This window comes from Loxodonta africana, unplaced genomic scaffold, assembly GCF_030014295.1.
Source record: "Loxodonta africana isolate mLoxAfr1 unplaced genomic scaffold, mLoxAfr1.hap2 scaffold_61, whole genome shotgun sequence".
Taxonomy (NCBI): Eukaryota; Metazoa; Chordata; class Mammalia; order Proboscidea; family Elephantidae; genus Loxodonta; species Loxodonta africana.
The window spans coordinates 7,817-29,305 of NW_026975337.1; the positions used below are offsets into that span (position 1 = coordinate 7,817).

A 21,489-nucleotide genomic window follows, 5' to 3' on the forward strand; every position below is an offset into this window, starting at 1 on the left:
ATACCATATACATACACACACACATATGTACACACACATAGACATCACACAGATGCTTTGGACTTCAACTAGCAGGGCTCTAGTAATTGTTGATAGAAAAGTATTGATATCAATTATAAATGCGTATTTGTCCATTTCCCCTTTCAGATTTATTAGTTTTTGTATTTTGGAGCCCTGTTGTTAAATACGTACACATTTAGGATTGTTGTATCTTTTTGGAGAAGTGAACCTTTATTATGTTATGTCCCTACTTATTCCCAATAATACTCCTTTTTCTGAAGTATAATTTGTCTGATATTAATATAGCTACTGCAGTAGAACTGGATAATTTTCAACCGTTTCAAGAGGTAGCATAAGATCAAGAACTGATGGTATAAAAAGAAGAAATCGAAGCTGCATTGAAGGCATTGGTGAAAAAACTATCCTCTCTCCACCATCTTCACTAACTCTGACACCAACTGTCCCTCACACAGCACTCCCTACTTCTCTGCTGGGTTCAATAATTCATTGCAATGGCCACACAGAACTCGCAGTCCATATTCATGATTATGGGGTTTATTAGGGAAGTAACAGTTATAGCTCAGGCTCAAAGACACTCAGAATACAGTTCTTCTATCAGGACAGCCTCTTCCCTCCTGTGCTCACAGGCGTGCCTCTGCCTGGCCTTGGGCCGGCCTCTCTCCAAAGGCACTCAGCTTTCCTTCTCCCTGGGCCATCATCTCCTATAGCCGGGTCCCTGTTGCTTGGTCTCTCCTGCCATGGCATCTTACCGTCTTCAGGGTTACAGCTTCCTCTCTCTATCTCAGTCTCCTGCTTCTAGGAGCTTCTCAGTGCAGGGATCTCAGGTCCATAATATATGCTCAGCTCCTGGCTGTTCTTCCTTGATGGGAGTTGAATCCTCCTCTTTGCTCTGGAACTGGTTCTCTTTGAAGGGAAAACTAAGCAATCCCCTTGGTGAGCCACAATTACCCTATCACACAGTCCTGCCCAAGCACCAGGGTGGATGTTATAAGACCATGGCTAGAAAGGCCACACAAAGTAAACAATCGCATCACAGTACCTTGGACTCATTTTTCAAGTGAAGTATCAAAAATCCCATACGAACAAATTGGTAAAGAACATAATCAACAGCAAGAACATTTTCATAATTATGTTTTCTGTATTTGGAAGACATCTATAGTACTATTCTTATTTTGCCAATTCACACGGATCACAGAGATTAGTGGTAGATATTGCAGTACCGGAAAACTCTCTGGTGAAACAGTCTGTGAGCAGTCTTACAAACATGGATATTCCACCAGAGTCAAAAGAATGACGTTACGTTAATCATCAAAGAGAACATTTCAAGATCTAGCCTGAAGTACAATGTTGTCACTGATAGGCTAATACCCATACACTTACAAGGAAGACCAGTTTATATGACTCTTCAAATTTATGCACCAACCACTAATGCCAAAGATAAAGAAATTGAAGATTTTAAACAACTTCTGCAGCCTGAAATTGATCAAACATGCAATCAAGATGCATTGATAATTACTGGTCTTTAGAATGTTAAAGTTGGAAACAAAGAAGGAAAAGTAGTTGGAAAATACAGAATTGGTGATAGAAATGATGCCAGAAATCTCATGACAGAAGTTTGCAAGACCAGTGACTCATCCACTGCAAATATCTTTCTTCACCAACATAAACGGCAGCTATACACGTGGACTTTACCAGATGGAATACACGGGAATCAAACTGACTACATCTGTGGAAAGAGAAGATGGGAAAACTCATATCATCAGTCAGAACAAGGCCAGGGATCGATTGTGAAACAGACTGTCAATTGCTCATATGGGAGTTCAAGTTGAAACGGAAGAAAATTAGAAAAAGTCAAAAGGGGCCAAAATATGACCTTGAGTATATCTCACCTGTACTTACAGACCACCTCGAGAATACATTTTACGTGTTAAACTTAACAACTGAAGACCAGGTGAGTTGTGGAATGACATCAAGGACATCATACATGAAGAAAGCAAGAGGTCCTTTAAAAGACAGGAAAGAAAGAAAAGACCAAAACGGATGTCAGAAGAGACTCTGAACCTTGCTCTTGAATGTCGGGTAGCTAAAGTGAAAGGAAGAAATGACGAAGTAATAGAGCTGAACAGAAGATTTCAAAGGGTGGCTTGAGAAGAAAAAGTATTATAATGACATGTGTAAAGATCTGGAGATAGATAACCAGAAGGGAAGAACACACTCAGCATTTCTCAAGCTGAAAGAACTGAAGAAAAAACTCAACCCTTGAGTTGCAATATTGAAGGATTCTACGGGTATAATATTAAATGACACAGGAAGCATCAAAAGAAGATGAACGTAATACCCACAGTTACTATGCCAAAAAGGATTGGTCGACCTTCAACCATTTCAGGAAGTAGCATATGATCAGAAACCGATGATACTGAAGGAAGATGTCCGTGCTGCACTGAAGGAATTGGTGAGAAAAAAAAGCCTCCAAGAATTGATGGAATACCAACTGAGATGTTTCACCAAATGGATGCAGCACTGGAATCGCTCACTTGTCTAATCCCAAGAAATTTGGAATACAGCTACCTGGCCTACGAACTGGCAAGGATCCATATTTACGTCGATTCCTAAGAAAGGTGATCCAACCAAATGTGGAAATTATCAAACAATATCATTAATATCACATGCAAGTAATATTCTGCTAAAAATCATTCAAAAGCAGCTGCAGCAGTACATTGACAGGGAACTGCCAGAAATTTAAGCAGGATTCAGAAGAGGACATGGAAGGAGGGATATCACAGCTGATGTCATATCGATTCTGGTTGAAAGCAGAGAATACCAGAAAGATGTTTACCTGTGTATTATTGACTATGCAAAGGCATTTGACTGCTTGGGTCATAACAAATTATGGATAACATTGCGAAGAGTGGGAATCCCAGAACACTCAATTGTGCTGATGAGGAACCTGATCAAGAGGTAGACGTTCAAACAGAAAAAGGTGATACTGCGTGGTTTAAAGTCAGAAAAGGTGAGTGTCAGGGTTGTATCCTTTCACAATACTTATTTAATCTGCAAATAATCTGAGAAGCTGGACTATACGAAGAACACGACATCAGGGTTGGAGGAAGACTCATTAACAACCTGCATTTTGCAGATGACACAACCCCACTTGCTAAAAGATAAGAGGACTTGAAGCACTTACTGATGAAGATCAAAGACCGCGGCCTTCAGTAGAGATTGCACCTCAACATGAAGAAAACAAAAATCCTCACAACTGGGCCAATGAGCAACATCGTGATAAACGGAGAAAAGATTGAAGTTGTCAAGGATTTCATTTTATTTGGATCCACAATCAACACCCATGGACACAGCAGTTAAGAAATCAAAAGATGCATTGCATTAGGGAAACTGGCTGCAAAAGACCTCTAAAGTGTTGAAAAGCAAAGACATCACCTTGAAAACTAAGATGCAACTGATCCAAGCCACAGTGTTTTCAGTGGCCTCGTATGTGTGGGAAAGCTGGCTGATGAATAAGGAAGACTGTAGAAGAACTGATGCCTTTTAATTGTCGTGTTGGTGAAGAATTCTGAATACACCATGAACTGCCAAAAGAACGAAAAAATCTATCTTGAAAGAAGTATAACCAGAACGTACCCTAGCCTAGAAGCAAAGATGGCCAGACTACATCCTACATACTTTGGACCTGTTTTCAGGAGGAATTAGTCCATGGAGAAGGATATCATGTACTATTTCTTTGGACTATCTAAGACCTGAAGAACAAAATCTCATGGTCCAAATTAACGTTTTTACTTACTAATTTTCAAATATAGCCCTGGTGGAACATTTGGTTAAGAGCTTGGCTGAAACTAAAAGGTTTCAACCAGCCTCTCCTTAGAAGCCCTACTGTGCAGTTCTATTCTGTCCAATAGGGTCACTGTTAGTTAAAATTTAATCCACAGCAATGAGTTATTTAATTTTCAAATACAAATTTTTTGTGTTAATGTCTAAATTCTAAATTAAATTTTATTTTATAAACTTCCTGTTTTATAAATTTACTTTCTATTATTCAAATTTATTGTTATGGTAGAATCAAATTTAAAAAGTGACATAATTTTATATCCAGGCAAAATGAAATGGCAATAACTAAGTGGAGTGCAAAAATGGAAGCCTGCAGGAGATAAAAAGAAAATGATTTGTGAATCCCTAAAGACAATCCCAAAATTCCTTTTTAGAATGTAATAAATCAGCAGAGACTTCTTCCATTAAAGGTACGTGCTTATGGGTGGGAATCATCCTACTAGTACCACTAGTGCTGAAATTAAGGATGGCAATACAAATATAACAGGATTTGTTCCAAATTCTGCATCCATTTCTTGCTGTAGTAAAAAAAAAAAAAAATTAGTAATGATCTAGAAAGTGAAACTAAGAATATTAAATTGTCACATCTGCAGACCCCATAAATAACAGAAATGCAGATCCTGCCTTGTGGAATAATTTTCTTTCAATGAAGTAAATTACTGGATCAAAAGAGGCCCAAGTGATTCTCAACATTACAGTTGTCCACTTGTAAATTTGTGTTGAAAATTCCTGGATGGTAAACAAAGTTCTATAGCCAGAATTTTTTCTAGAGTGCAAAGTTAATGATGAAAATTATAAGAGGGAGTGGCTACTGCAATCTCAATCAGTCAGCTCCCTGTATTGTTTTGTTTGCAAACCTACTAACCAAACAAACCTGTCATCCTCACTTAATTCTCGAATTGTTACAGATGAATTTAGCAATTGGTGCAAATTGAATAGGATTGGTAAACATGAAAATAGTTCAATTCACAGAGATCATGTTATCATATTTAAACCAAACACATTTGTTCTGGCTTAACTTATGAACTGGAATCACAAATTAATGAACATCAGTATTGAAAAGACATTTTATAATGTGTCATTGTTGTCATAACAATCACTGAATGTGGACTATCTTCATGAAAAAGAAATGAAGTCTTTGGGTCCCCACGAAATGGAAAATTTTAAAGTTGACTTCAACTTGTTGCTCATTTGATCTATTTTTAGCAAGTCACATCTCAAAATATGGTAACACAGGAAAGGGCAATCCATCCTATAATTCTCAAATAATGTGTAAAAAATTTATAATCTTGATAAGTGATGAAGTTCAATCAACTACTGTCAGTGAAATAAGCATAGCTCGATATTTCATTTTGTCTGTGGATTCCACTTCTGAGCCTTCTCATACAGGCCAGCTAAGTATTGTTTAAAGATCCGTATCTCCAACAGATAGAAAACCTGTGTGGTGATTTATCACATTTCCTAGCTTAAGAAATCATACTGGTAAAGACATTGCAAAGCAAGTGTTTCACTGATAATGCGAAGCTTGCAAAATTGATTTTTCTAAGTGCAGAGACCAATCCTATAACAATGCTGCCATTACGTCACTGCATTATAAAGGCATACAACAGAAAATTCTGGAATGAAATTAATATGCCATTTTCATACCAAGGTGCTGCACATTCACTTAATTTTGTAGGATGTATCACAATAGATTTTTTTTTGTCCAAAGGCAATTGAAGTTTTTTCTAATATTCAGTTACTTTACAAATTTTTTGCCACCTCTACTCACTGATGAGCTGTTCTTAAAACATATTCAGGCAATGATTGAGCACTAAAATGTCTAATACACATTGGGAAGCACATGCTATAGCAACAAGTACAATTCTAGGTGCCACACAGAATATTGCTGAAGACCAGATACAAAAAGGAAACTCCAAAACAGAAGCTAAAATCATCGCTGCCTTAGTCACCTAGTGCTGCCACAACAGATACCATAAGTGGATGGCTTTAACAATGAGAAATTTATTTTCTCACAGTCTAGTAGGTTACAAGTCCAAATTCAGGACGTCAGCTCCAGGGGAAGGCTTTCTCTCTCTGTTGATTCTGGAAGAAGGTCCTTGTCCTCCATCTTCCCATGGTCAAGGAGCTTCTCAGGTGCAGGGACCCCGGGTCCAAAGGACATGCTCTGCTCTTGGTAGTATGAGGTCCCCAACTCTCTATCCTTTCATCTCCTGAGAGATAAAAGGTGGTGCAGGCCACACCCTAGGGAAACTCCCTGTATCTCGGATCAGGGAGGTGTTCAAACCCCACCCTAATCCTCTCAACATAAAATTACCATCACAAAATGGAGGACAACTTCACATGGCCTATCCAAGTTGATACACACATTTTGGGGGGACATAATTCAATCCATGACATTCTACCCTTTGGCCCCCCCAAAATCACATTCTTGCAAATGGAAAACATATTCATCCCATCACAAACCAAAACCAAACCCACTGCCGTCCAGTCGATTCCGACTCATAGTGACCCTATAGGACAGAGTAGAACTTCCCCATAGAGTTTCCAAGGAGGGCCTGGCAGATTCGAACTGCCGAGCTCTTGGTTAGCAGCCGTAGCACTTAACCACTACGCCACCAGGGTTTCCTCATCCCATCATAGCATAGAAAAGGTCTTAAATCAAGTCCAAAATTCAAAAATCCCTCTTCATCTGTGAAATCTAGGACACAAGTTATCTGCTTCCAAAGGTACAATGGCATAAAAGGAACAAGCTAGACATTTCCATTACAAACTGAAGAAGCTTGAGGGAAAGAAGGCATAACATGAACCAAGCGAGTCAGGAGAACACAGCGCATTAGCCCTCAAAGACATTGCAAACCAAGTGTTTCACTAATTAGGCGAAGTTTGCAAAATTGATTTTTCTAAGTGCAGAGACCAATCCCATGACAATTCTGTGAAATGTCACTGCATTATAAAGGCATGCAACGGAAAATTCTGGAATGTAATGAATACGCCATTTTCATACCAAGGTGCTGCATATTCACTTAATTTTGTAGGATGTATCACAATGGATTTTTGTCCAAAAAATGATTTTTGTCTTCTATTCAGATATTTAACAAATTTTTTGCCATCTCTATTCACCGATGAGCTATTCATAGGCAATGATCACCATTAAAATGTCTTTCTAATACCCACTGGGAAGCACATGCTATAGCAACGAGTGCAATCCTGGAATCACACACCCAGATTCTAGGTGCCATAGAGAATATTGCTGAAGACCAGTCACAAAAAAGCGATACCAGAACAGAAGCTTAAAACGTCGCCAACGAAATGTAAACACAGACCATGTATTTATGTTTGTTATGTATAATAATATATCGTATCATTTTCATTTGACGAGTCAGTTCTCCAAGATTCAGAAGTAAATTTATAGACATGCATAGATCTCTACCAGCTATTAACAAGATATTTACATAAGAGAATATTTTGAAAACACAATAAAACAAATACTGCCAAATACTGATTATCAAGCAGTTTATTGTTGCAGAAGCATTAGAAGAAACAAGTAAATGACAGAAATGCTCCAGAAGTATTGAGTGCCAGCAATCAATTTTACATAACCACCATCACTGACACACTTGAATCTTGCATGAAATGAAGGGTAAGGATGTATGAAGTTCCTTCTGATATTTTTTTCCTTCTTAATGTGAATATAACTGATGAAGAATTCCTGAAGGTATCCAATAAATTAGCACAGGCTTATCCTGATGAGGAAACCCTGGTGGCATAGTGGGTAAGTGCTACGACTGCTAACCGAGAGAAGGCAGTTCAAATCCACCAGGGGCTCCCTGGAAACTCTATCGGGCAGTTCTACTCTGTCCTATAGGGTTGGGATGAGTCAGAATCGACTCGACGGCAGTGGGTTTGGTTTTTATCCTGATGACTTAAGACAAACCTTTATGGAGAAGTGCTACAAAATCATTCTTACGTTAGAATTAAGTTTAGAGATTCAAGTCAAATTTTACTCATGTAGGCATGTAAATCAAAAAACCAAACCCATTGCTGGTGAATTGATTTCAACACACAGCAACGCTATAGGACAGAGTAGAATTGCCCCCATAGGGTTTCCATGGAGCAGCTAATGTATTCGAACTGCCAAGCTTTTGGTTAGCAGCTGAATTCTTAACCACTGCACCACCAGTGCTCCAAATATACTCTGGCCCAGTAGTTCAAATGCAACAGCCGCTCCTTGAAAACCCTATGAGGCAGTTCTACTCTGACCTATAGGGTCATTATGCATCAGAATTGACTCCAACCCAACGGGTTTGTTCTGCCTACTGCCTCATCCCTATTTCATTTTCTCAGAGATAAGTTTCTCTGATAGTGTCAGATTCAGGAATGTGATGAAAAATGTCTCTTGTAGGGGTGGGGCCAAGATGGCAGAGTAGTCAGATGCTTTATGTAGCCCCTCTTATAACAAAGACCCAGAGAAGTAAATCGATTATATATGACAATCTAGGAGCCCTGAACATCAAAGGTGAAGTTACAGAATTGGACTTAGTGGCAGGGGGAGGGGAATATGGTTCAGAAGCAGTGAGAGTTTGACAGACCTGACCCGGCAGAAACCAGCACCCTGCAGGCTGGATCGGATGGCATGTGCGGTGACGCAAGCAGTGACACTCGGGACATGTTTTCCACATCTGAAGAGACCGAGTGGTGGAAAGCCTACACAAGCCTCCATAAGCAGTGAAAAGCAGTGCTAAGTTGGCAAAAGATAAGTACATGCATTTAAAATGCCACACAAATCAAAAATCATCCCCTTTGGGAAGAACACCTCTCCCATTTACCTGCTTCCTCCCTCTCTGTTTTTAGTCTTGGACCAGCTTCAGCTATTTCTGGGTCCCCTGGGCCAAAGTAGGAACTATTACATGCCCTGGAGCAGGAACAAACAACAAAAAATAATCTGCCAGCTTCCCTAAGCCAGGAACTCAGGGAAGGCACGGACATAAGGGGTCCAAGGACTTTGAATGCCTTTCACCCTTGCACAGATCTGTGTGGGCCCATTTCAACAGCATAGGCTCTCATTAGCACACTACAACAGGGTAAATACCTGAAGCCTATTTTCAACTGTATCAGCTATAAAGTGGAGGGGCAGATTTCTGATATTTGACAACGTTCTGCCAATTAAGCAGAGTCCTCACCTACCCATATCAGTGACCTGAGGGTTGGTGGCTCCACCCATGCCACCTAGCCACCCAATTCAGGAGTCCAAGAGTAAGTGGTGAATCCCAGTCCTTACAACCAACAGCATTGGGTGACCATGGTCTGGCTGCAAAACCCACCCACCTATGTGCTCTAGGGAACAGGGACATGCTTTCCTCCCAGACACTCAGGGGCAGTCATCCCCCCCACAGTAGCCAGACACCTGTACCTACACCAATCAACCCTGTATATGTAGGACTGTAGGTAAGAGCCTACACCACACACTTGGTGACCGACTACCTGGATACCTGAGCTGAATCCATACAAGAATGTAAAAGGGCTCCTAGGCTCACATACCTAGTAACAGCTCTGATCACCTGGTGACAGGATGTAAGAACTTCAAAAGGTGCCCATAATCAAACTAGCTCACCCAAGCAGCCTATTTGGGCATATCAAAATAAAACAAGAAGCTAGGACACAGTACACACACACACAAAAAAAAAAACCAAACCCAGTGCCGTCAAGTAGATTCCGACTCAGCAAGCAAACATAAAATAAATGAATATAATAACTCACTAATGGCTCAGAGACAAGTGTAAATATCAAATAACATAAAGAGGCAGACCATGATGGATTCAGGAAGCTCCCAAAACAACAAATCAAGAAATCTTCCAAATGAAGAGAAATTCCAGGAATTGCCGGAGGTAGAATTTAAAAGATTAAGAGACCGAGCTCTTCAAGAGATCCAGGAGGAGATCAGGCAAAACGAAGAACAAGCCAAGGAACACACAGATAAAACAACAGAGGAACTTAAGAAGGTTATACAAGAGTATAATGACAAATGTAACAGGCTGCAAGAATCCATAGAAAGATAGCAAGCAAATCCAAAAGAGTAACAATAAAATTTCAGAATTAGACAACTCAATAGAAAATGAGAGGAGCAGAATTGAGGCACTGGAAGTCAGAATTAGTGAGACTGAAGATAAAGCAATTGACGCCAACTTATTTGAGGAAAAATCAGATAAAATAATTTTTTTTAATTGAAGAAACTCTAAGAATTATGCGGGACTCTATCAAGAGTGATTGGAACACCAGAATCGAGGTGGGGGTTGGAGGATAACAGAAAACACAGTGAGAATTGTTGAAGACTTCTTGGCTAAAAACTTCACTGATCTTATGAAAGATAAGAAGATATCTATCCAAGATGCTTACTGAACCCCACACAAGGTAGATGCCAAGATAAAGTCACCAGGACATATTATAATCTTGCTTGTCAAAACCAAATATAAAGAGAGAATTTTAAGAGTAGCTAGGGATAAACAAAAAGTCACCTATAAAGAAGGGTCAGTAAGACTAAGCTTGGACTACTCAGCAGAAACCATGCAGGCAAGAAGGACATATACAAAGCCCTGAAGGAAAAAAAAAATTGCCTGCCAAGAAGTACATATCCAGCAAAACTGTCTCTCAAATATGATGGTGAAATTAGGACATTTCCAGACAAGCAGAAGTTTAAGGAATTTTTAAAAACCTAACCAATATGACAAGAAATAATAAAGGGAGTTCTCCAGTTAGAAAATCAATAACATCAGCTAACAACCCAAAACTAGAACACGGGACAGAACTACCAGATATCAACCCACGTAGGGACGTCACAAATAAATGAAAGCTAAAACACTGAAAATATAGAAACAGAGACATTGATCTGTAAAAGATGACAACATTAACACAAAAAAGAGGGACTAAATAATGTAGTCATAGATTTTTCATACGGAGAGGAAGTCAAGACGATATAAGGAAATAAAAGATTGGTTTAAATTTAGAAAAACAGGTAAATGTTAAGGTAACCCAAAGGAAACTAACAATCCTACACATTAAAATTTAAAAAAAAGCAAGGAAAACATAAATTTTCAGCAAATACAAAAGCAACAAGGAAGAAGATGAAAGACTAAAAAGAAAAACGATTCAGCACAGAAAAAAATAAATTAGCAGTAAATACAAAGGCAACAAAAATGAAGAGGACGGAAAGAAAATGCACCAAGAAAAACGACTCAACAGAGAAAATTAAATGGAATAAGGAAAATGCCAACAAGACATACACAAAAAAGATGAAAATGACAGCACTAAACTCATAAAAAAACTCGTTAACTATGAATAATTACGATAAATGTAAATGGTTTAATCGCACCCATAAGGAGACAGAGAGTAGCAGAATGGATTAGAAAACATGATCCGTCTGTATGCACACTGCAAGAGACACACCATAGACTCAAAGACATAAACAAACTAAATCTCAAAGAATGAAAAAAAAATATATATATATACACATACATGAAGCACACAACAATAAAAAATAAGAGTGGCAATATTAATCTCTGATAAAATAGGCTTTAAAGTAAAATCCTCCACAAAGGAAAAGGAAATACACTATATAATGATTAAAGGGTCAATATACCAGGAGGTCAAAATCATAATAAATACTTATACACCCAATGACAGGGCTCCAAAATACACAAAACAAACTCAAACAGCATTGAAAAGAGAAATAGCTCCACAATAATAGTAGAAGACTTCAACACACCACTTCTGATGACAGACAGGATATCCATAAAGAAGCTCAGTAAAGACACGGAAGATCTACTTGGTCTCATAGACTTAAACACAACACTTCACCCAACGGTAGTCAAGTAAAACTTCTTTTCTAACGCTCATGGAGCATTCTTGAGAATAGACCACATATTAGGCCACAAAACAAGCATTAACAGAATCCAAAACATCAAAATATTACACAGCATGTTTCCTGAGCATACAGCCATTAAAGTCAAAAGGCTGTAGTTATCATAAATTCTAATTTCTTACATATTTTAAACCCAATAATGTCTATTCTTATTATGTTATGCAGTCAGTAATCCTCTATTTTTACTCGTTTCACTAACTTTCATTCCTTCTTGCATCTTAAGCCTTTCACCTTATTTTCTTTCTGCTTGAAGAATACCTTTGGAATTTTCTTTAATGTGGGCATGCTGATGTTAACTTATCCACGTTTTGTTTGTCTGAAAACAAAAGGTCTTTGCTCATTCATGATGTTTTTCCTCAGCATAGAGTTCTGGGTTGCCATGTGTTTTCTCTCTATAATTTAAATATATCATCTTATTGTCTTTTTTTTTATTATCGTAGGGTTGTCGCTATTTCTCTAGAGAAGTCATCAGTCAGTTTTTTTGTTTGTCCTTTAAAGATAATCTCTTCTATTCTTTAAGTAGTTTTAAATTATTTGTTTTTTGTGGGGTTTTTTGTCTTTAGCTTCAGCAGTTCTACTATGATGTACCTAGATACGAATTTCTTTGTATTTACCCTACATGGGTCTTATAAGGAAACCCTGGTGCCGTAGCGGTTAAGTGTTATGGCTGCTAAGCAAAACGTCAGCGGTTCGAATCCACCAGGCGCTCCTTGGAAACTCTACGGAGCAGTTCTACTCTGTCCTGTAGGGTCGCTTTGAGTCAGAATCGACTCGATGGCAGTGGGTTTTTTTTTTTTTTGGTTTGGGTTTTGTAAGTCTTCTAGGATCTGTGACTTGATATCATTAATCATTTGAAGAAAATTCTCAGCCATAATCTCAGTTTTTCTGCCTCATTCTTTTTCTTCCTTCTTAATCTTATGCTAGATATTCTCATTGTATTCTCTATATCTTATTCCTTTTTATATTTTATATATTTTTTCTTTTGTCTATGCCTCTATTTTCTTCCAACATATCTTCCAGTTCACTAAATCTCTCTTCAGCATTTTTAATCTGCTGTTATATACATGCATTAAGATTTTAACTTCAGCTATAGTTTTCAGTTGACTTTCTAAGTTGATCTTTTTCTTAGTTTCTAGTTTTTTGCCAAATTTCTAAGTCTTGCCTTTATTTCTTTGAACATAATAGAGTTATTTCAGTGTCTTTGTCTGATAGCTCAAATATCTAGTTTTTCTGTGGATCTCATTCTGTTATTTGTTGTTTCTACAGGTTTCACTCTTTTTTTTCTTTTTTAAAAAAATTGTTGATTATATTAGAGAGGCGAGGCCAAGATGGCAGAGTAGTGAGACGCCGCCAGTCATCCCTCTTACAAAAAAGACCAGAAAAAACAAGTGAAGCAAGTATATTTATGACAAGCTAGGAGCCCTGAGCATCAAAGGCAAAGTTAGAAAATGGACTCAGCGGCAGGGGGAGGGAGAGACTATTCAGAAGTGGAGAGGAGTTACTGGACCTGAACAGCCAGGAACCCTCAGGCACCGTTCCCTGGAGCGACTGCAGCGGGGCTGGCAGTAGTGTTCCAGAGGCGTTTAGCTCACGGAAAGACTGCAAGTTGCACAGACTACTCACACCTCCAGAACAAGAGAAGAACGGCACTCTCAGCAAAAGCTAATTACTTGTGTTTATTTTACCACGCCCTCAGCCCCCAAGCTGGCTTCAGTGGCTGTCAACTTCCCTGGGCCTGAGATAGGCCCTGGTACCACTCTGAGCCATTTTTCCATCCTTGAAGAAGGTATAAGTTCACAACTGGGGGAAAGATAATCTGCCAGCTCAATTAAGCTGGGGAGCTCAGGACAGAAGCAGCTCTTGTTCAGGCACAAACAGTCCATGGGCTTTGAATACCTTTCACCCCAGCATGGACCTGCGTGGGCCCATTTCAGGAGAACAGGCCCTTGTTGCCAGACTGCAATGGTTTCAGCTGGACGGTGGAAAGATGGGTGTTTGATGTTTGACACTGCTTTGCCTATTAAACAGGGTCTTCACCTACCCACATCAGGGGCCTAAGGACTGCTGGCTCCACCCACAATACTTGGCCACCTGTGACAGGGCTCCAAGGATAAGTAGTACCGCCCAGAACTTACAACCAAAAGCATTGGGTACCCATCGCCCTTCTGCAGAACCCACCCGTGTGCTCTACAGAACAGGGATGCACTTTCCTCACAGACACTCAGAGCACAGCTGTCAGACCCCTGCCTTGATCAGAGCCTGACCCCCTACTGCAGCCAGATACTTCTGCCTACACCAATAACCCCTGCCCCTCTAAGACTGTAGGACAGAGCCCGTACCACACACTTTATGACCAACTACCTGGGCACCTGAGTTGAATCCATACAAGAAAAGTAAATGAACTCCTAGGCTCATATACCTGGTAACAGTGCTAGCCATCTGGTGATAGTACATTAGAGCTTCAAAGGTGAAAATAATCAACCTAGCGCACTCAAGCAGCTTATTTGGGTATACCAAAACTAAACAAAGCAAGAAGCTAGGATACAAAAAGCAAGCATAAAATAAACTGATACAATAACTTACAGATTGCTCAGAGACAACAGTCAATATGAAATCACATAAAGAGGCAGACACAGGAGCAGGACCAAGATGGCTGACTAGGTAGAAGCTTCCGCTTATCTCTCTTGAAACAAAGGCTCGAAAAAACAAGTGAATCAATTACATAAAGGACAATTTACAAACCCTGACCATCAAACACAGAACTAAGGAGTTGACCTGAGTGACAGGGGAGCAAAAAGCCACACTGCAGCAGGGACCACTTCCGGAGCCAGTGTCCCATGCCACAGCCTTGAGCCCTCACGGTTCCCTGGTGCCAGAGTGGTGGGGCTGATTGTGGCTTACTGAGACAGGGAAGCACGGATGTAGGCCTAACCCTCAGGAAGAACCTCGGAGGAGACCCAGGCAGCACACACAGGCTCCACACAGACGCGGCTGACAGGGAAATGAAAAACCATGGGGAAGCAGCGACTGGTTTTGGAGCCTGGAGTGCAGCGTCCCAGAAAGGAAACCTTGGTGCTGGGCTTGGGACTAAGTGTGGGGGAGCTGATTGCAGCTTCCTGAGACGGTGTGAGCATGGACGCAGCCCTAACCCTCTGGGACAGTCTCAGCAGGGATCTAGCCACCACACACAAGCTACACAATGCTCTGGAATCTCAGAAAAAACAGTCCTCACCAAACAACATAAGTAAACTTTGTATATTTTGCCAGGCTACTCTCTTCTATATATCTGATTCCACCCCTCATTGCCCCAGCCAGCTTCATTAACATTGGAATTCTCTGTGCTAGAGAGTGAAGTGCACTGCTCGATTTTTTTTCTTCTTTCTTTTCTAACCCATTCCCCTGGCCTGAGAAAAGCAGCATTTAACAATCAAAGAAAAAATCCTTCCCTGACTTCCCTAAACTGGAATAACAATACAGAATCAGCTCCATCCAGGCATTAAGAGACCCATAGTCTTTGGCTTTTACCCTACAGGTAACTAGGTGGCTATTATAATGCAAAGGCGATTCTGATAGAGATCTCACCATAATTATTTTAGCTCGGCAGTGGAAAGGCAAGTTTTGGAGATCAGATACCTCTCTACCTACTAAACAGAGCCCTCGCTGATCCACACCAGCGAACTGAGGGCTGAGACTCCACCCACACCACCTAGCCACCTGCTAGAGGGGTCTGAGAATAGTGACATCTCCCAAGCATTGGGTGCCTAAGATACAGCTGCAGAGCCCACCCACCAGAGCACTCTAGAGAATAGAGCCACACCTACCTCACTGACACTTGAAGGAAGGCTGTCAGCATCCTGCCCTCCTCGAAATGTGACCCCCTGCCACTAATAGAAACTGGTGCATACAACCATCACCACTACTCCTCTAAGATAATAGGTGAGAGCCTACACCACACACTAGGTGACCAGCTATCAGGACACCTGAGCTGATTCTATTCAAGAATAGTGAATGGGCTCATACAATTATATACCTGGTAACAGCTCAGGCAAGCTGCTAATAGGACGTAAGTGATTCAAAACCTACAGCAATCACCATACCACAACCTAGTAGCCCATCTGAGTGTATTGTAACAGAACAAAACAACAAGATAAGACTCAGTGAGCAAATATAAAAGAAAATATTACAAAATCTTATAGATGGCTCAGAGACAGCAGTCGACATCAAATCACATGAAGAAGCAGACCATGATTGCTTCTACAAACCCCCAAATCAAAGAATCAAAATCATTCCTGGATGTAGATACATTCCTAGAATTGCCAAATATAGAATATAAAACAATTGTATACAGAATGCTTCAAGACATCAAGAATGACCTCACAAATGAAATAAGGCAATCTACAGAAAAAGCCAAGGAATACACGGGTAAAGCAGTTGAAGAAATCCAAAAGGTTAATCAAGAACATAGTGAAAAAATTAATAAGCTGTAAGAATCCATAGAGAGACAGCATTCAGAAATCCAAAAGATTAACAATAAAGTCACACAGACAACTCAATAGGAAGTCAGAGGAGCAGACTCGAGGAACTGGAATGCAGAGTGGGGGAGCTGGAAGATAAGACAATTGACACAAATATAGTTGAAGAAAAATCAGATAATAGAATTTAAAACTATGAAGAAACCCTAAGAATCATGGGGGACTCTATCAAGAATAATTTGCGTGTGACTGGAGTTCCAGACAGGGAGGGGTAACAGAAAATACAGAGAGAATAGTGGAAGATCTGATGGCAGAAAAATTCCCTGGCAGCATGAAAGATGAAAAGATATCTACCCAAGATGTTCATCGAACCTCATACAAGATAGACCCCAAAAGAAAATCACCAAGACATATCATCAAACCTGCCAAAACCAAAGATAAAGAGAAAAATTTAAAAGCACCCAAGGATAAACGAAAAGTTACCTACAAAGGAGAATCAATAAGTTTGCACTATTCGGCAGAAACCATGCAGGCAAGAAGGCAATGGAATAACATATATAGAGCACTCAAAGAAGAAAAACTGTCAGCCAAGAATCATATATCCAGCAAAACTCTAAAACCTGAAGGTGAAATTAAGATATTTACAGATAAACACAAGCTTAGAGAATTTGCAAAAACCAAACCAAAACTGCAAGAATTACTAAAGGAAATTCTTTGGTCAGAAAATCAATAATATCAGATTCCAACACAACACAAGGTCACAGAACAAAACATCCTGATATCAACTCAGATAGGGAAATCACAAAAACAAAATAAGATTAATTAAAAAAAAACTGCTCAAAACAGGGAATCATTGATGTGATTATGTAAAAGATTACAATAGACAAAAAAGAGGGACTAAAATACAGGAGGCATAGATCTTACATATGGAGAGGAAACCAAGGCGATACAGGACAAAACAACTTAGGTTTTTACTTAGTCAAACCGGGGTAAATATTAAGGTAACCACAACGAGGTCTAACAATTCCATACTTCAAAATAAAAACCAAGATAAACATAACGACTCACCAACATAAACTCAGATACTATAAAAAGGAGGAACACACATTCTACAAAGAAAAACTCAGCACAAAAAAGTAAATGGAAAAATGAAATTGTCAAAAACAGGCATCAAAATGACAGCACTAAACTCATACTTATCTATAATTATATTTAATGTAAATAGACTAAATTCACCAATAATGAGACAGAAAGTTGCAGACTGGATAAAAAAAACACGATCAGTCCGTATGCTGCCTAAAAGAGACATGCCATAGACGTAGAGACACAAATAAACTAAAACTGAAAGGATGGATAAAAATATATCAAGCAAACAACAATCAAAAAAAGACCAGGAGAGGCAATATCAATTTCCAACAAAATAGACTTTAAAGTTAAATCCACCACAAAGGATAAAGAAGGACACTACATAATGATTAAAGGGACAATTTACCAGGAAGATACAACCATATTAAATATTTATGCACCCAATGATAGGGCCGCAACATTCATAAAACAAACGTTAACAGAATTAAAAAGTGAGACAGACACCTCCACAATTATAGCAGGAGATGTCAACACAACACTCTCGGTGAAGGATAGGAAATGCAGTAAGAAGCTCAATAGAGACACGGAAGATCTAATTGCTACAATTAAACAACTTCACTTCATAGACTTATACACAACACTCCACACAACAGCTGCAAACTATAATTTCTTTTCTAGTGCACATGAAACATTCTCCAGAATAGATCACATATGAGGTCATAAACCAAGCCTTTACAGAACCCAAAACACTGAAATATTACAAAACATCTTCTCTGAACGAAAGACCATAAAAGTAAAAATCAATAACAGAAAAACCAGGGAAAAGAAATCAAATGCTTGGAAACTGCACAATACCCTGCTCAAAAAAGACTGGGTTATGGAAGACCTTAAGGAGGGAATAAAGAAATTCACAGAATTCAACAAGACTGAAAACACTTCCTATGAAAACCTTTGGGACATGGTGAAAGCAGTGCTCAGAGGTCAATTTATATCAATAAAGGCACACATATTAAAGAAGAGCCAAAATGAAAGAACTGTCCCTACAACTTGAACAAACAGAAAGAGAGCAACAAAAGAAACTGTCAGGCACCAGAAGAAAGCAAAAAATAAAAACTACAGCAAAATTAAATGAATTAGAGAATAGAAAAACAATCGAAAGAGGTAACAAGGCCAAAAACTGCTTCTTGGAAAAAATTAACAAAATTGATAAACCATTGGCCAGACTGACTAAAGAAATACAGGAAAAGAAACCAATAATCCAAATAAGAAATGGGATGGGCCATATCACAACAGATCCAACTGAAATTAAAACAATCATAACAGATTACTACAAAAAATTGTACTCTAACAAATTTGAAAACCTAGAAAAAATGGATGAATTCCTAGAAACACACTACCTACCTAAACTAACACAAACTGAAGTACAACAACTAAATAAACCCTTAACAAAAAAAAGAGATTGAAAATGTAATCAAAACACTCCCAACAAAAAAAAGCCTTGGCCCTGACGGCTTCACTGCAAAGTTTTACCAAACTTTCAGGGAAGACTTACCACTACTACTGAAGGTATTTCAAAGCATAGAAAAGGACGGAATACTACCTAACTCCTTCTATGAAGCCAGCATAACCCTGATACCAAAACCAGCTAAAGACAACACAAAAAAAAGAAAATTACAGACCTATATCCCTCATGAACATAGATGCAAAAATCCTCAAGAAAATTCTAGCCAACAGAATTCAACAACATATGAAAAAAAAATCCACCATAACCAAGTAGGATTTATACCAGGTATGCAAGGTTGCTTCAATATTAGAAAAACAATTAATGTAATCCAGCACATAAAAAAAAAGACAAGAACCACATAATTTTATCAATTGATGCAGAAAAGGCATTTGACAAAGTCCAACACCCACTCATGATAAAAACTCACAGCAAAATAGGAATAGAAGGAAAATTCCTCAATATAATAAAGGGTATTGATACAAAGCCAATACCCAGCATCATCCTAAATGGAGAGAGCCTGAAAGCATTTCCCTTGAGAACGGGAAACAGACAAGGATCCCCTTTATCACTGCTCTTATTCAACATTGAGCTAGAGGTCCTAGCCAGAGCAACTGGGCTAGACAAAGAAATAAAGGGCATCCAGATTGGTAAGGAAGAAATAAAATTATCTCCATTTTCAAACGACATTATCTTATACACAGAAAACCCTGAGGAATCCTCAAGAAAACTATTAAAACTAATAGAAGGGTTCAGCAAAGTTTCCGATTACGATATAAACATACAAAATCAGTTGGATTCCTCTATATCAACAAAAAGAACATTGAAGAGAAAATCACCAAATGAATACCATTCACAGCAGCCCCCAAGAAGATAAAATACTTAGGAATAAACCTTACCAAAAATGTAAAAGAGCTATACCAAGAAAACTACAAGGTACTACTGCAAAAAAACAAAAGGGACCTACGTAATTGGAAAAACATACCTTGCTCATGGATAGGAAGACAACATTGTAAAATTGTCCGTTCTACTAAAAGCCATCTATAGATACAATGTACTTCCGATCCAAATTCCAATGACATTTTTTAAAAAGATGGAGAAACAAATCACCAACTTCATATGGAAGGGAAAGAAGTCGCGGATAAGTAAAGCATTACTAAAAAAGAACAAAGTGGGAGGACTCACTCTTCCTCATATTACAACCAATTATACTGCCACAGTAGTCAAAACAGCCTGGTACTGGTACAACAACAGACACATAGACCAATGGAACAGAATTGAGAATCCAGATAGAAATCCATCCACATATGAGCAGCTGATATTTGACAAAGGCCCAGTGTCAGTTAATTGGGGAAAAGATAGTCTTTTTAACAAAAGGTGCTGCCGTAACTGTATACCCATCTGCAAAAAATGAAACAGGACCCATACCAGGACCCCTACCACACACCATGCACAAAAACTAACTCCAAATGAATCAAAGACCTAAACATAAAATCTAAAACGATAAAGATCATGGAAGAAAAAATAGGGACAACATTAGGAGACCTAATACATGGCATAAACAGAATACAAAACATTACTAAAAATGATGAAGAGAAACCAGATAACTGGGAGCTCCTAAAAATCAAACACCTATGCTCATCTAAAGACTTCACCAAAAGAGTAAAAAGACCACCCACAGACTGGGAAAAAGTTTTCAGCTAAGACATCTCTGCCCGGTGCCTGATCTCTAAAATCTACATGACTCTGCTAAAACTCAACCACAAAAAGACAAACACCCCAATTAAAAAATGGGCAAAGGATATGAACAGACACTTCACTAAAGAAGACATTCAGGCAGCTAACAGATACATGAGGAAATGCTCTCGATCATTAGCCATTAGAGAAATGCAAATCAAAAAACTACAATGAGATTCCATCTCACTCCAACAAGGCTGGCATTAATCCAAAAAACACAAAATAATAAATGTTGCAGAGGCTGTGGAGAGACTGGAACTCTTATACACTGCTGGTGGGAATGTAAAATGGTATACAACCACTTTGGAAGTCAATTTGGCGCTTCCTTAAAAAGTTAGAAATAGAAATACCATACAACCCAGCAATCCCACTCCTCGGAATATATCCTAGAGAAATAAGAGCCTTCACACAAACACATATATGCACATCTATGTTTATTGCAGCACTGTTTACAATAGCAAAAAGATGGAACCAACCAAGGTACCCATCAATGGATGAATGGATAAATAAGGTATATTCACACAATGGAATATTACACATCAATAAAGAACAGTGATGAATCTGTGAAACACTTCATAACATGGAGAAACCTGGAAGGCATTATACTGAGTGAAATTAGTTGCAAAAGGTCAAAAAGTGTATAACACCACTATTATAAGATCTTGAGAAATAGTTTAAACTGAGAAGAACATATTCCTTTGTTGTTACGAGAGGGGGGAGGGAGGGAGGAGAGGGGAGGGGTATTTACTAAAGAGACAGACAAGAACTACTTTGGGTGAATGGAAGGACAACACTCAACACAGTGGAGGTCAGCACAACGGGACTAAACCAAAGCAAAGAAGTTTCCTGAATAAACTGAATGCTTTGAAGGTCAGCAAAGCAGGGGCAGGGGTTTGGGGACCATGGTTTCAGGG

At 38.9% G+C, this 21,489-nt stretch overlaps 1 long non-coding RNA gene across 1 annotated transcript in view; it reads right to left on the reverse strand.

Annotated features, from left to right (window-relative positions):
- Window positions 1-547: 547 nt before the first annotated feature.
- The window catches only part of LOC135229901 (uncharacterized), a 132,023-nt gene continuing 111,081 nt past the window's right edge, over window positions 548-21,489 (reverse strand). Inside the window, exon 3 of the long non-coding RNA XR_010320569.1 lies at window positions 548-924. This is a non-coding gene — a long non-coding RNA (uncharacterized LOC135229901). The remainder of the gene's footprint in view (window positions 925-21,489) is intronic.